The sequence below is a fragment of the Aquarana catesbeiana genome, linkage group LG01, assembly GCF_042186555.1.
Source record: "Aquarana catesbeiana isolate 2022-GZ linkage group LG01, ASM4218655v1, whole genome shotgun sequence".
Taxonomy (NCBI): Eukaryota; Metazoa; Chordata; class Amphibia; order Anura; family Ranidae; genus Aquarana; species Aquarana catesbeiana.
In genome coordinates this window covers 102,021,044-102,037,324 of record NC_133324.1, presented here as the reverse complement: position 1 = coordinate 102,037,324, position 16,281 = coordinate 102,021,044, and positions in this window count along the sequence as shown.

The following is a 16,281-nucleotide window of genomic DNA, read 5'->3' as shown; positions in this document are numbered from 1 at the left end:
TAGAAAATTACCCCCAAACATTATTTGGTTTGCTTAGCAGAGACCCTATGGAATAATATGGTGGTCTTTGCAACTTTTATGTCACACGGTATTTGCGCAGCATTTTTTCAAAAGCGTTTTTTTTTTTGGAAAATTAAATAATAACAAAGAAAAACCACTAAAATTAGCACAATTTGTTTGTACAATATGAAAGATGTTGTTATGCTGAGTAAATAGATACCTAACATGTCATGCTTTAAAATTGCGCACACTCGTGAAATGGTGTCAAACTTTGTTACTTAAAAATCTCCATAGGCAGGTTACCGGTTGAGAGCTACAGAGGAGATCCTAGGATAGAATTGCTGCTCTCACTCTAACGTTTGTGGCGATACCACGCATGTGTGGTTTGAATGCCGTATACATATGTGAGTGTGATGTACGTATGCATTCGCTTCTGCGTGCGAGCACACAGGTACATGGAAGCTTTAAAAAATATTTTTGTATTGTTAATTTTATTTTTTATTTTTTACACTTTCCCTTTAATTTTTTTTGGATCACTTTTACTCCTATTACAAGGAATGTAAACATCCCTTGATAGGAGTAGGGCATGACAGGTACTCTTTACAGAGAGATGTGGGGTCTATAAGACCAGTGGTGTATTTAGGTTTTGTGCTGCCCTAGGCCTGACTAAACTCATGCACCCCCCTAATTTAAATACGACCCACCCCTTGCTGCTGAGGCCACACCCCTTCCTGTTTAAGACCCGCCCTATCATCTGTAAACCACACCCCTTCCTCTTTAGGCTCATTTGGCACCTTTCAGGGGGGGAGGGGGGAACAGGTACCCTTCCCCACTCCCTGGAGACTGCAACTAAATGTGGACTGTTTAAAGGGTTTGCATTGATTTTAGCATGCATGGAGCACTTTGCACATGCCAGTGGCGGCTGGTGCTCAAAATTTTTGGGGGGGTGCAAACAAATTAAGAAATTCAGAAAAAAAGACATCAATTGCAGCCTCACTGTGCCCCATCAAATGCAGCCACTGTTCCATCAAACGCAGCCACTGTGCCCACCAAACGCAACCACTGTGCCCATCAATTGCAGCCACTGTGCCCACCAAACGCAGACACTGTGCCCCATCAAACGCAGCCACTGTGCCCCATCAAACGCAGCCACTGTGCCCCATCAAACGCAGCCACTGTGCCATCAAATGCAGCCATTGTGCCCCATCAAACGCTGTCACTGTGCCCCATCAATTGCAGCCACTGTGCCTTTAAACGCAGCCATTGTGCCCCATCAAACGCTGTCACTGTGCCCATTATTTGCAGCCACTGTGCCTTTAAACGCAGCCATTGTGCCCCATCAAACGCTGTCACTGTGCCCCATCATTTGCAGCCACTGTGCCTTTAAACTCAGCCATTGTGCCCCATCAAACGCTGTCACTGTGCCCCATCATTTACAGCCACTGTGCCTTTAAACGCAGCCATTGTGCCCCATCAAACGCTGTCACTGTGCCCCATCAATTGCAGCCATTGTGCCTTTAAACGCAGCCATTGTGCCCCATCAAACGCTGTCACTGTGCCCCATCATTTGCAGCCACTGTGCCTTTAAACGCAGCCATTGTGCCCCATCAAACGCTGTCACTGTGCCCATCAATTGCAGCCACTGTGCCCACCAAACGCAGACACTGTGCCCCATCAAACGCAGCCACTGTGCCCCATCAAACGCAGCCACTGTGCCCCATCAAACGCAGCCACTGTGCCATCAAATGCAGCCATTGTGCCCCATCAAACGCTGTCACTGTGCCCCATCAATTGCAGCCACTGTGCCTTTAAACGCAGCCATTGTGCCCCATCAAACGCTGTCACTGTGCCCATTATTTGCAGCCACTGTGCCTTTAAACGCAGCCATTGTGCCCCATCAAACGCTGTCACTGTGCCCCATCATTTGCAGCCACTGTGCCTTTAAACTCAGCCATTGTGCCCCATCAAACGCTGTCACTGTGCCCCATCATTTACAGCCACTGTGCCTTTAAACGCAGCCATTGTGCCCCATCAAACGCTGTCACTGTGCCCCATCAATTGCAGCCATTGTGCCTTTAAACGCAGCCATTGTGCCCCATCAAACGCTGTCACTGTGCCCCATCATTTGCAGCCACTGTGCCTTTAAACGCAGCCATTGTGCCCCATCAAACGCTGTCACTGTGCCCCATCATTTGCAGCCACTGTGCCTTTAAACGCAGCCATTGTGCCCCATCAAACGCTGTCACTGTGCCCCATCAATTGTAGCCACTGTGCCTTTAAACGCAGCCATTGTGCCCCATCAAACGTGTCACTGTGCCCATCATTTGCAGCCACTGTGCCTTTAAACGCAGCCATTGTGCCCCATCAAACGCTGTCACTGTGCCCCATCATTTGCAGCCACTGTGCCTTTAAACGCAACTATTGTGCCCCATCAAACGCTGTCACTGTGCCCCATCAATTGTAGCCACTGTGCCATCAATTGCCAACACTGTTCCCATAAAACTCTTATAATTTTTTTCAATAACTTTACCTGCTGTGCCGAGGAGAAGGGTCAAGCAGTGTGGAGGAGGGTAGGTGGAGCATAAGGCTCCACCTCCGCCAGTCATCGGCCGCTTATGGGGGCGTGAGTCACACGCCGCCCCCCGCATGAGAGAAAGTCCCTCCACCCGTCTTCCTGATTCCTGGCTCCCGCGCTGCTGTGTATGGGCGTGCTTGTCAGAGGGTGGAGGGGCGTGAGCTCTGCTAAGCACGCCCATACACACGCCCCTCTACTCTCTGCCAAGCACACCCATACACAACAGCGCCGCTACAGCAAGGCGGCCGCTGTGGGCTGCATGTGTGCGGGGGGCGGCCGCGGGAGCTGGGAATCGGGTGGGGGGACTTTCTCTCATGCGGGGGGGCGGCTTTTTTTGCCGCCCCCCGCAAAGTGCCGCCCTAGGCCTAGGCCTTGTCGGCCTAGGCCAAAACACAGCCCTGTATAAGACCCCACATCTCTCCTCTAGCCTGGAAAGACTGAGATCAAAAAAAAAAAAAAAACGAGCTTGGCCTTTCCAGCCGAATACACAGTAGTGTTTACAACTGCCGGAGCTGGACGTGACGTCATAATGTCGTGCCCAGCCTCTGAAGGTCATAGAGACTGTCGGGGACCATCAGGTCCACAGTATTCTCAATGGTGAACTCCCCCTGCTGGCGGATTCCTTCTCCGGCTCACCGATCGCACGGGCGAGCCGGTAGAAGCACCGGAGGATGGCGGGAGGGGTGATGTCCCATCCTGCTGCCTGTAAAGACAATCGAGGGGCAGGACAGCCACTATGATTGTTTTTACAGTGCAGGGAATCGCTGTCGGAAAAGAATGATATCCCCACTCAAAGCCCAGGATGTCATATGATGTACTGTGGTATGGAAGTGGTTTAAACCTTCACATTTGGCCTTCAGCCTGCTAACACACTATAACTGTATAACATTATGGCCCTGAATTCAAACCAACAAAAATACTGGCCCAATGCAATTACCAATTCATGCGCCACTCTCCATTCGATCCTAATGTTAACCTACACACCCATACATGGGTTACGAATAATCACTCCTATGTGTGAAACATGTCAACTGTAACCTATCCTGCGCTATTGTCCCATATTTGAAGAATAAAGGACGTTTTATTGGATTACAACTGTGATGTGCGACCAGTTTCCTCCTCATTTTTATGTGACTGCTGTAGCGAGCCGGGGACAGCACCTGTGAATAATCCATTACACTACATAGCACACCTGGGCACCATCTTGTTCTTAAGTTTGGATACACACGCTTACATAATGGAGCATAAGAGGGAGGTTGAATGGCACATTATTACAGCTGATAACAGGTTGTATCCCTGTAAAAAGCTTGCTGAATCTGGCTTTGATGGATTATTCTAAAACTCAAATGAAATGTAAATTGAGTGATCTTTCTGACTGTATAATATATAATATAATATAAATATATATAATATATAAAGGCAATGTTTCCTGTATAGTGTTAGCAGTCCACTAATTTACTCACTTGCTGTCTGTAGGTAATAAATAAGCTACATCTAACCTATTAGCAATGTTTTTGTAAGCAAGACAATCAATGATCAAGTTGAATTACTTTTTACGGCACAATATTTGATGTCCACCACTAGATGGGAGTGTTAATCCTAAAAGCTACAACATAGTAGCATCTGTTTATCACTATTATTACTATTTTTATTATTATTATTATTTTTATTATTATGATTATTATTATCATCATCACCCTGAATAATAATAATAATAATAATAATAATAATAATAATAATAATAATAATAAAAAATAATAATATTACATCCTCTAAAAATTTGCAGATAATAGCTAATATTTGTATGCATGCTATATATGTTTCCTTTTAACTAAATTATTTCTACAATACTTCAGCTGTAATTTAGTGTGTGGAAGTGTATGCTCTCATTTATTAGGAAGGAAGGGGAGATGTAATGTACTCCCATACATTTTTAAAATATTTTTATTTCCCTGTCCCCACTATTGGAGAAGTCACAGCTAATAGTACGCCTGGAAATGTCCAATGGCATAGACCTAATGGACTGCGGTGCAATATTTTATCAGACTCTTTTCAGGTTTCCATATGTTAGACATTTTGCAAAACATAGATGCTTTTTGAAATGTCTCACTGATTTTTAATTTATATTAAATTATATTAAGACTGCAGTGTGCTTTCCTATCATATACAAGTTTTCTTACAGAAAATATTTCTGCAAATTAAAGACTGAATGGAGTTGAATAGTACAGCTGAACAGTACAGAATATGGGCGCTGTTTTATCTGCCAAAGGATTTGTATGTCTGTCCGTACAATTCTGTGATTTACATTGCTCTGACACACAGCACAGCCCTGTCTGGCAGGATAGAAGACTGGATTTTTCAGTTCACTTCAGTAACGCTGAGGCTCCGTTCACACAATGGCATTTCTGGATCGCAGACGGAATAGCCACAATTCTGCCTGCAATCCCGAATCGCCGCAAAACGCAGGACGTGCTTGCGATCCCTGTTACTTTCAATGGCACCCCAATTACGCTCCGATTTTGCTGCTATTCCGCCCAATGAATCGCAGTGAAATAGCGCAAACAGGATCGCGGGACGCCTGTTGCCCAAAAGACGTTATTTTTTACCGTGATTCGTCGGGCAACAATCGTGGCAAAATCACACTGCAATTGGGGTACCATTAAAGTAACAGGGATCGCAAACGCATCCTGCGTTGTGTGGCGATTCAGGATCGCAGGCAGAATTAGAGCATTTCCACCCGCATTCCGGAACACACTGGTGTGAATGGAGCCTTACAGTTTTTCATCATACCCCAGTTTTTGTCTAAAGAGTAAAAGGAGGAGAAGCAAACTAATGCACTTTTTCTGCCACTCTGCTCTCCCCACTTATTTCGTCCTCCTTCCACTGCAGCACAGCTAATTGACTCTATGGGGTTGATTTACTAAAGGCAAATAGACTGTGTACTGTGCAAAATGCATTTGCTCTTTGCAAGTGAAGTTGCTCCAGAGCTTAGTAAATGAGGCAAAGCTTCACTTAGCAAAGAGTACTCAATCACATGCTAGGAAAAAAAAAAAACATTTTTCTTGCACATGATTGGATGATGGAAGTCATGACTGCTGAGGTGCAATAAACCCAGGTCCATACCATGATCCATCCAAACTTAGACCTTACCCCTTCTTCCCATCCAATAAAGACCACTTACGACCATTCATGTTGGAAAGGGCAAGGCCACAGCTTTATTAAATTGAACTCTTTAACAACTTGAACATAACAGTTAAACATTCCACAGTGCCAGTCACAGTAGCACTGTGAGCACTCAATTCCGACTGGTGAAAAGGGAGATAACTGAGGGGCCTGTCCTTACCATAAGTGCCGGACTGCCGTCTATCTCCCAATTAGCATGAAGGGCGTCCCTCTTACCGCCGTGTTTTGCTGGCAAGGTCACCAAAAACGGCAGCAAGCTGTGACGTACCAACCATAAATAGGGCGGGAGGGTGGGCAGCTGTTACCACTCTTCTTCACCAAAGGCCCAGAATCCCCTGGGGCAATCACCTTAGTGAGCTCAGGCCCAACCCCATCCCGTCCCCCCACCAATCCACAGTGACCCCTAGTCACCATACTCCGCCCTGGTTATGCCCCCATCAGTCAGGGCTCTCTTTCCCAATGGGTTCAAGAGGCCTGCAGTAGAGCTTGTACTCATTTACTAAGCTCTGAAGCAACTGCACTTTGCAAAGTGCACAGTCTTTTTGCCTCTGGTAAATCAACCCCATGTGTTGCTTATCCCTTTCTCAGCATGGATTCTGTAGCACAGGGACTTCAGGAGAGTGACAGATTTAGTTACTTACACTGCTTGCATTAAAAAAACACACATTTAGGTGAAATATTTGGTGACAACATACACTATCATTTTATAACATCATCCTTGTAATAACAATACAATCAATAGTTATTTTTGACAATTCAATATAAGCTTACTTAAAGCGGAAGTAAAGTCCGCTTTGTGAATTCTACTTACAGGTAAGCTTATATTAAGACTTACCTGTAAGTAAAATGAATATCTCCTAAATGTGCACCGTTTAGGAGGTATGCACCCTGCATGCAGCCAATAATATCACCGATGCATGCGTTCTGAAGGTGCAGCATACCTTGCGGAACTTCAGTGCTTCATGCCGGAACCGAGGGCTCCTGTGCTCATGCGCAGGAGTGATGTAGGCGCAGTTCTGGCCACTCACACAGCCGGAGCGCACGAACCCAGAAGAAAGACTGGGGGAAGATGTCAGTCCTCTCAGCAGTGAAAGCGTGATGCGGTAGGGCTTCATTCTAAGGTAGGTGTTCCATAATGTGCTAGTATGCGATGCATACTAGCACATTATACAATTGCTTTACAGTTTTTTTTGTCTTGTTTTTACCAGCAGCGGTTTATAACTGCTATAAGAAATCTCCTTTCCTGCTGTGAGTTCTGCCTGTCTGCTGGCCCTCTTAGAACAACTTCTTGGATTCCCTGCATGCCTCTGCTGTTTACTTTTGATTTCTAAGGACTATATATCCCATGGTACCTCACTACTCGCAAGCAGAGATTCCTGTACTGACTCCTCCTCCTGAAACTCCTCCTCTCAGCACCTCTGTAGTTCAGCAGGCAGGCTCTGTGAAATGTGTGACACAGCAGTGCCTATTCCCAGTGCCTAGAGAATATGTGTCATAGAATTCCAGAAAGGAAATCTGTAGGGAGCTAAAAGTTAATTCACATTAATATGAGTGGGCTAGAAATAATTGAAATACAATGTGGAAATGAATATATGATTTTACTTTTAGACCATAGATACATTTTTGGAATGTATTAATGCATTCATAGTGTAACACACTGCATTGTTACTGAATGCAGATTACAAAATGCCCGTGCTCTGCAGTTTAGTTGGTACATGAATTAGTACAGCCATGCTAAGAATTTTGGATATTGTATACTGCAGGCAGGACCTCCTCATTCAGGTAAGCTGTAAGAGAACTACAGATCCCATGTGATAGAGCAAAAGGGGCAGGAGCCTATAAAAAAAGAAAGCCTGGGAACCTTATGCCACGTACACACGAGCGGACATTACGGCGGACTTTGCCCGGCGGACTTTTCGATGTACTTTCCGACGGACTTTCTGAATGAACGGACTTGCCTACACACAATCCACCAAAGTCCGTCGAATTCGTACGTGATGACGTACGACCGGACTAAAACAAGGAAGTTCATAGCCAGTAGCCAATAGCTGCCCTAGCATGGCTTTTTGTCCGTCGAACTAGCATACAGACGGCGGACTTTTCGACCGGACTCGATTTCAACGGATAAATTTTAAACAAGTTTCAAATCTAAGTCCGTCCAACTTTTGAGAAAACAAAGTCCGCTGGAGCCCACACACATCGAATTGTCCGACGAAATCCAGTCCGCCGGGCAAAGTCCGCCGTAATGTCCGCTCGTGTGTACGCGGCATTAGAGGGAGGAGAGGAGAAGACAGAGAAAGAGACAGGAGAGGTGGGAGACTGGAGGCTGATCCTGGAGACCACAGGCTGGAATGGATTGAGCTGGAGAGCGGAGAACAGGACTTCTAGATCGCTGATTGCACTGAGAGGCTGGATAGTTTATCCTGGAGGCAGACAGATTGGTCATTGCCATTGGCACCACTATATATCTGCAGGAGGATCACGAGAAAGGGTGTCCCCCAGCAGCAAGGCCATCGCTTTGCTTCCATAAAGGACTGGGTGAGAGGGTTCCTAACCCATACCATACCACCACATGCTACAAGCTCATTTGTTGTTATTGCCAGTTACTTAAGTTCAGGATTCTTAAAACACAGACTGCCACAGAGAAAAAGACTGTAGCCCAACCATTCTACCTATCTACACTAGCTACCCATTGAAGTACTGCACACAGGATATCATTTGTAATGCTTCCTGTTTGCTTGGTTGGGCAGGAACTGTAAATGTATATTACCTCAGGCCTATTCTATTTAAGGAAGCCATAAGTTCCACAAGCAAAGTTCTACACTTAAAGGGACACAATACTGCTAAATTCTGCCTATACCTCTAATCAGCTTGAATAGCCTTTAGAACCTCCTGACGTCTTTTTAAATTTATAAATTTTTTCAATCATTAAAGAGGAACTCTGCTTGCTGTGTTACAAGGGGGGAAAAAGGGGACTACACCTCCATCGTGCACCAACATAAAGAGTTCCAACAAGCTAGCAAAAGAGTTCCTCCCACGTTATATGATGGTTCTGTATAGGACATTTTGCTTACCAAAACCCTCAGAGAGTTAAGCCCTGGCTCTGGTTACTGGGAGCCCACAAGCTAGCTAGCTCATTTGGGGAAAATTCCCTCAGTAAGAGGGCTACATTTAAACTCTGAGTCCTGCAGGACAAATTGGGTCTATTTAGTCTGTCAATGCCAGGTTTTTCAGGTATGGATTTTGGTGGGAACCTCACAGCAACAAAAAAAAAAATATATATCGGTGTGAGGTTCTCTCAAAATCCATACCAGACCCTTATCTGAGCATGGCTAGAAAAGGGGGGAATGAGTGAGGGCCCCCCAAATATACCAGGCCACATGCCCTCAACATGGGGGAGGTGCTTTGGGGGAAGACCTATGTTGATGAGGGTGCTGGGGGGTAACTTCTTGGAATTTGGAAGCCCCCAGATCCCAACCTCATATGTGAATGAGTATGGGGAACATACCTGCCCAAGTTGAGGACATGTGGCTTGGCATGGTTCAGGGTGGGGCGGGGCTTGCTCAACTCCCTTCTTTCCTGGCCTGCCGTGCTGCATGTTCGGATAAGAGCCTGGTATGGATTATTTTGGATAGGACCTCACGCCAATTTTTCTTATTTTTGGTATGAGGTTCCCCCCAAAATCCATACCAGACCCAAGAGCCTGGTATGGACTGGAGGGGGGGGGGCTGCAACCTTTTTTTTCTTACATTTTTAATAATTGACAGTTTTTTTTCAAGTCATGGTTGTTAGGATACCGGCAGGTGGTGGCTCCTTAACCAGCTAGTTCATTAAATACTGCACAGCTCGACCACACCTTATTTAAAAAAATGATTTTGTTCACTTTTTTTGTCAATTGACTGAGGTTTATGCTATATTTACTGAGCATCTCTTAGCCTTTGTAGTAAATACCACATACACCTGCAGTGAATTGGCCTTTTTAATATCGCATAAGATATTTGGGTTAAATGTGTCACCTGACCTAAATATCTGACAATATCCTTTTGTGAATTTACCCTAATATGTAGGAAACTCTGAGAACCCAATTTAGAAGCGAATCCCATTGAAGTCTATAAATTCTGTCTATTTTTAGGGCTAAGAAAAAACTTACAGTCAGAAAAAAAGACAAGGAAAGCTAGAAACTGCCACGGGTGACATGTGCCAATGAAAACAAAAAAAAGTAAAGAAAAATATCTTACAATAAGTGTTTTTTTTTCATGTACTGTAGCTTCAGGGAAGACACTGAAAATGTAGTGGGGATAAAGGCAAGTGTTTTACTATAGGACTTAAGAAGCTGCAGATAATACAGTAGTGTAAAATTGACCAGTAGAAGGCCAAGTTTAATGAGCAATCCTAGGCCCAAAATTACTAGAGACAAACAGCACAAGCTGAGATTTTACTACAAGAATAAAAATACTGCAAATAATTAAGCAGTTTAAAATTGGCAAGCAGCAGGACAGTTTTAATTAGGGATAATAGATCTAACTGGCACATGCCCCACTTTTTTTGATTGATGGGGATAGTGGGGTGTGTTAAATGTGATTGATATAATGTGAGGTGGATTAGGTGTGTATTTATCTTGTACCTAGTCTTTTTTTTTTCAGCTTAGGGCAGCTTAAAGAACAGATGGTCAGTGAAAAGTGAACGCATCCCAAACATAAAGTAGAACTATAGACAAAACATTTTTTTAATTTTGGAGAAAGCAAGGGAGAGTTATAACCTCTGTCGCCATCTGTGTCCCATTGCAGAGATTTCCCTTCACTTCCTGTCCCATAGCCAAGCAAGAAGTGAGAGCAAATCTCTGCAAATTAAAGGAATTCCTTGGGGACCCCCAGGTCACTACAACGAGTGTCCCGTTGGAAGATTTCCCCTCTATTACTTTTCTGGGGACAACCCCAAAAAATTGGGATTTTCTTTTACTTTCACGCTCAATGATAATGGTAAACATGACAAATAGAGAGGGTGAATCTCCCTGGGGGGGCACAGACAACAATAAAACTGACAAACATTCTAGTCCCAGGCAGGAAGTGTCTTTTTAGGATTTATTGCTTGAAGACCTTGGATAGGGTATAGGGTTTGCCTTGGGATACTCCAGAACTAGTGTAATCTATAACAGAGCACATTTTCTAGTGGTAGTTAACCTCTTCAAGGTAGCCCTCTAGTGTAAGAGGATGTGGATATACAGTAGACATGTGCAATTCATTTAGTTCCAAATTAGTTTTTAACAAATTTATACAAATTCGTTTATTCGTAAATATCCGAATTAACGAAAACCCATTTAACAAATTTTTCTGAATATTCGTAAATTCGAATATTCAAAAATTCAAAAGAAAGAAAATTCGTAAACCCGAAAATGTGAAACCTGAAATAATAACTAACTAATAAAAACGTAACTATTACTAACTATTAAATTATAGGTATTGGAATGTTAGTGAACGTAATGAATACAAATTTATCCGAAGTTACGAATTATCTGAAATATTGTATGCTGTATCTAAACGAATAGAACATAACAAATTAATAATAATAAATAACAAAAATAATAATAATAAACTTTTTATTATTATTAATAATTTATTCTGTTCCATTTGTTTAGTTGCGGCATTCGTTATTTTGGATAATTTGTAACTTTGTATAAATTTGTATTCGTTATAGTACGTTCACTAACAGCCAAATTTGAAGGGAAATTTCAATACCTATAATTTAATAGTTAGTTATTATTTTACATTTTCAGATTTTCGTTCTTTTGAATTTTCGGATTTTCTTTCTTATTTTTGACTTTTCGAATTTATGAATTTACGAATTTTCAAAATTTACGAATCTACAAATCTACGAATTTACGAATCTATGAATCTACGAATCTACAAATCTACGAATTTACGAATTTTGATCATAACGATTTGACCAAAAAAAAAAATGAAATGAAAACTAACACATTTTTCGACAGTGCTCATGTATAATATACAGCTCAGGGAATCCCACACTGGAAACAGCCCTGAGCTAGCAACAGTCTCTCCAGGATCTCTCTCTCTCAGGACTCTATTCACTGCGTCTCAATACATGGACTCCCCCTTCCAGTTCTAGCCAAACCCTTTACGGTGAGACTCCAGTCCAGATCCTCAGCAAACTTTCACCAGACTGTCCTCAACAACTCCAACAATAGGTCCCTCCATCTTTCCCTGAGTCTTCAGCTAAGTAGCCCAGGAGGGCAGACAGCCCCTCCAGGCTGGGTCTCTCTTGCCAGGGCAAGGACCCTGCTGTTTCAGGCCCCAGGCTATTTATACACACCTCATTCACTGCTGGTCACACTCTCGACCAGGAATTGGCTGAGGATGCATAATATATAGCCCAGGGTCCTCCTCTCCTAACCCACTATGTTCCAGAACTTGCTAGAATGCAAGGGGAAATAGTTGAGCCTAAAGCCAACAGAGCCCAGGACGGCCAAAAGCAAACAAATCCTGCTCCCCTGACTACAGTGGAACCAAAAAATAAATTTACCTAAACCTATTAGCAACCTAACTAGAAGGGTGCTACATTTATTTTTGCACAACCTCAACAGTCCTTTTTTTTTTAATTTTTGTTCTTTGTAAGTGAAAGAGTGCTCAATGCAGCTTTTATGTAGCAAGTCAAGTACAGTGGTGAGTATCTGAAAAGTATTCTGATTATGTCAAAACACAGAGAAGCACAGCCATAAATTTCCAGTCTATGGCTGATAGAGAAGAGGTGCCGAGAATCATGACAAGTGCTCATAACAAGCATCATCTTTGTACATCACCTCTGTTTTCGGTGAACAGTATATTTTTATATGAACGCTGGATGCTTTCACTCATGCAAACATATTCTTTAAAGAAACTACAAAAATTTAAATTAGTTTAACCACTTGCCAACCAGGCGCCGTCATTATACTGCGGCAGGTCGGTATGATCCTGCAAACCGTCGTAGCTGGACGTCGGCTTCTTTAGGTGCGCCCACTGCACTGCGGGGTGCAGATGCGATGACCGCTGGCCACGCGCGATCGTGGCCACAAGAGCCAGAACAGGGACGCGTGTGTGCAAACATACAAATCCCTGTTCTGTGAGGAGAGGAGAGGCAGATCGTGATTTGCTACTAGCTAGGAACAACGATCTGTCATCTCCTCTAGTCAGTCCCATCCCCCACACAGTTAGAACACACTGAGGGAACACAGTTAACCCCTTGATCGCCCCTAGTGTTAACCCCTTTCCCGCAAGTGACATTTACACAGTAATCGGTGCATTTTTATAGCACTGATCGCTGTATAATTGTCAATGGTCCCAAAAATGTATCAAAAGTGTCTGATCTGTCCACCATAACTTATGCGCAAACCAATCAATATACGCTTATTGCGATTTTTATTACCAAAAATATGTAGAAGTATACATATCGGCCTAAACTGAGGAAAAAATTAGCTTTTAAAAAAAAAATGGGGATATTTATTATAGCACACAGTACAAAATATTGAGTTTTTTTCAAAATTGTCACTCATTTTTTGTTTATAATGCAAAAAAATAAAAAACACAGAGATGATCAAATACCACCAAAAGAAAGCTTTATTTGTGAGAAAAAAAAAGGATGTCAATTGTGTTAGGGTACAGTGTCGCACGACCGTGCAATTGTCACTTAAAGTGACGCAGTGCCGTATCGCTAAAAATGGCCTGGTCATTGAGCAGCCAAATCTTCCAGGGCTGAAGTGGTTAAAAAATTTTAATTGTATATTTATTTTCGGAGAAGCCATACCCAATTTATTAACGGGCAGGGTGAATTTTCCATCCTCATTCAGTAATATTGTTAAATGAAATGTATAGAATGCTGCTGTTTAAAGCATTAAAGAGAAATACAGGAGTAAAAATGTATTGTCTGTATGCTATGAAAGCAGGGATCTCAAACTGGTGGCCCTCCAACGGTTGTGAAAACTACAAATCCCATGAGGCATTGCAAGGCTGACAGTTACAAGCATGACTCCCATAGGCAGAGGCATGATGGGACTTGTAGTTTCGCAACAGCTTAAGGCCCCTGTATTAAAGTGTATTAAAGTGTATTTCCACTTTTGCAACCAAATTGGGATAACACCTACTTTATATTAGTCACATATTCCCATTCACATAGCATAATGTAAAAAAGAAAAAAATTTAAAAATTGCAGCTTACTTTTTTAGGCACTCTATTCTGGACAACCCTCAGCAAGGAAAAATCCTAGGTAGTTCCCTTTGTTTGTGAGTGGGCTGGGCAGCTGTGTTTGCGATAATTAACACTGTCTGTACTGTGCAGGCAAATCTTCATTATCAGCTGTGACTAGATTTGAATGTTTGTCCTAACAAAGGGTTAAAGCTGTAGAGGCCAGGCTTCTTGCATTGTATTTTAATGAGGACAGACTTGGGATAGACTCACTCTTACATTGTTCAAGAAAACTTGCATGATACCTCCTCCTGAGAAACATCTACAGTAAAATGTATGATTTTATTTTTTTAGACATGCTGTGTGAATGGGAACACATAACAAGCATATAGTGGGATTTTCCTTATCCCTTCTCGCTGCTGCCTCCCAGCCCTTTAAGAACTTTTAAAGTGATTGTAAAGGCTTGTTTAAAAAAATAAATAAAATAACAAACATGTTATACTTACCTCCTCTGTGCAGGTTTTGCACAGAGCAGCCCAGATCCTTGTCTTCTCTGGTCCCTCTTTGCTGCTCCTGGCCCCTCCCTTCTTTGAGTGCCCCCCAGCCAGCAGCTTGCTACAGGGGGCACCCAAGCTGAGTCAGAGCTCCGTGTATCCATTCAGACACGAAGCTCCGACCTGGCCCTGCCCCCTCTCTCCCCCCGAGGAAATGGGAGGAAATCCCTGCAAATTATAGGAAGTCCTTGGGGCCCCCAACTCGTGTCCCCATTGGAAGATTTCCAATTGATTACTTTTCTGGGCACAACCCAAAATGTAGGTTTTTCTTTTACCCTAACTTTTGATGATAATGGTAAAACAGAATAAATAGAGAGGACAGTAAACACCAAATAGTTGCTCCAATCCATCTCCACTAAAAAAAAAACAGCTAATCACAGCGGTCACATGAATGCTTTTATGCATTAAGATAAAAAATCTTCTGTGTGTAGCAGCCTCCCCAGCACTCCCCAGTTACCTACCTGAGTTGCTCCTCTCTCCAGCGATGTCCACAATTCCCTCAGCCATCCAGTACACTCCATCTTATGGGTTGCGATGGAGCAGCGGCGTCATTGCCTCCCGCGGCTGTCAATCAAAGTCAGTCAGCCAGTCAGGGGAGAGAGAGCGGGGCCAAACCGTGGCTCTGTGTCTGAATGGACACATGGAGCTGCGGCTTGGCTTGGGTGCCCCCATAGCAAGCTGCTTGCTGTGACGGACTCGACAGGAGGGAGGGGTCAGGAGCGCCGGCAAGGGAGCACGAGAAGAGGAGGATCAGGGCTGCTCTGTGCAAAATCATTTCACAGAGCAGGTAGGTATAACATGTTTGTTATTTTTAAAGTGAAAAAAAAAGAAACTTTAGTATCACTTTAAACTTTGAAATGTTTCCTTTGACATGTTAAAGCTGAACTCCAGACAAACAAAAAGAGATGAAAATGTATTTTTTAAATGCAAGAGATGTGAGTTCCTGAGGTTTACCTGCTTGCAAACCTTCTACAATCTACAATAATATCTTTATTAATGATATTGGGTCTGGGATTAAAAGTAAAATTTCTGTCTTTGCGGATGACACTAAGCTATGCACTAGAATAACGTCCTTACGGGATGTCTCCAATTTACAAGCCGACCTCAATGTACTGTCTAATTGGGCAACTACCTGTATGTGGCAAATGAGGTTTAATGTTGATCATTGTAAAGTTATGCACTTGGGGGCTAAGAATATGCATGCATCACACATACTAGGGGGAGTACAACTGGGAAAATGAATGGTGGAGAAGGATCTGGGGGTTTTGGTAGATCACAAGCTCAATAATAACATGCAATGCCAAGCTGCAGTTTCCAAAGCGAGCAAAGTCCTTTCTTGTATTAAGAGAGGTATGGACTCCAGAGAGAGGGATATCATTTTGCACCTGTACAAATCATTAGTAAGACCTCATCTGGAATATGCAGTTTTGGGCATCAGTTCTCAAAAAGGATATCGGGGAACTGGAGAAAGTGCAGAGAAGGGCGACCAAACTGATAAGAGGCATGGAGGAGCTCAGCTATGAGGAAAGATTAGAGAAACTGAATGTATTCTCTCTTGAGAAGAGGAGATTAAGGGTGATATGATCATCATGTATAAATAGATAAGTGGTCCATGTAGTGAACTTGGTGTTGAGTTATTTACTTTAAGGTAATCACAGAGGACAAGAGGGCACTCTTTACGTCTAGAGCAGGGGTCTCAAACTGGTGGCCCTCCAGCTGTTGCAAAACTACAAGTCCCATCATGCCTCTGCCTTTGGGAGTCATGCTTGTAATTGTCAGCGTTGCAATGCCTCATGGG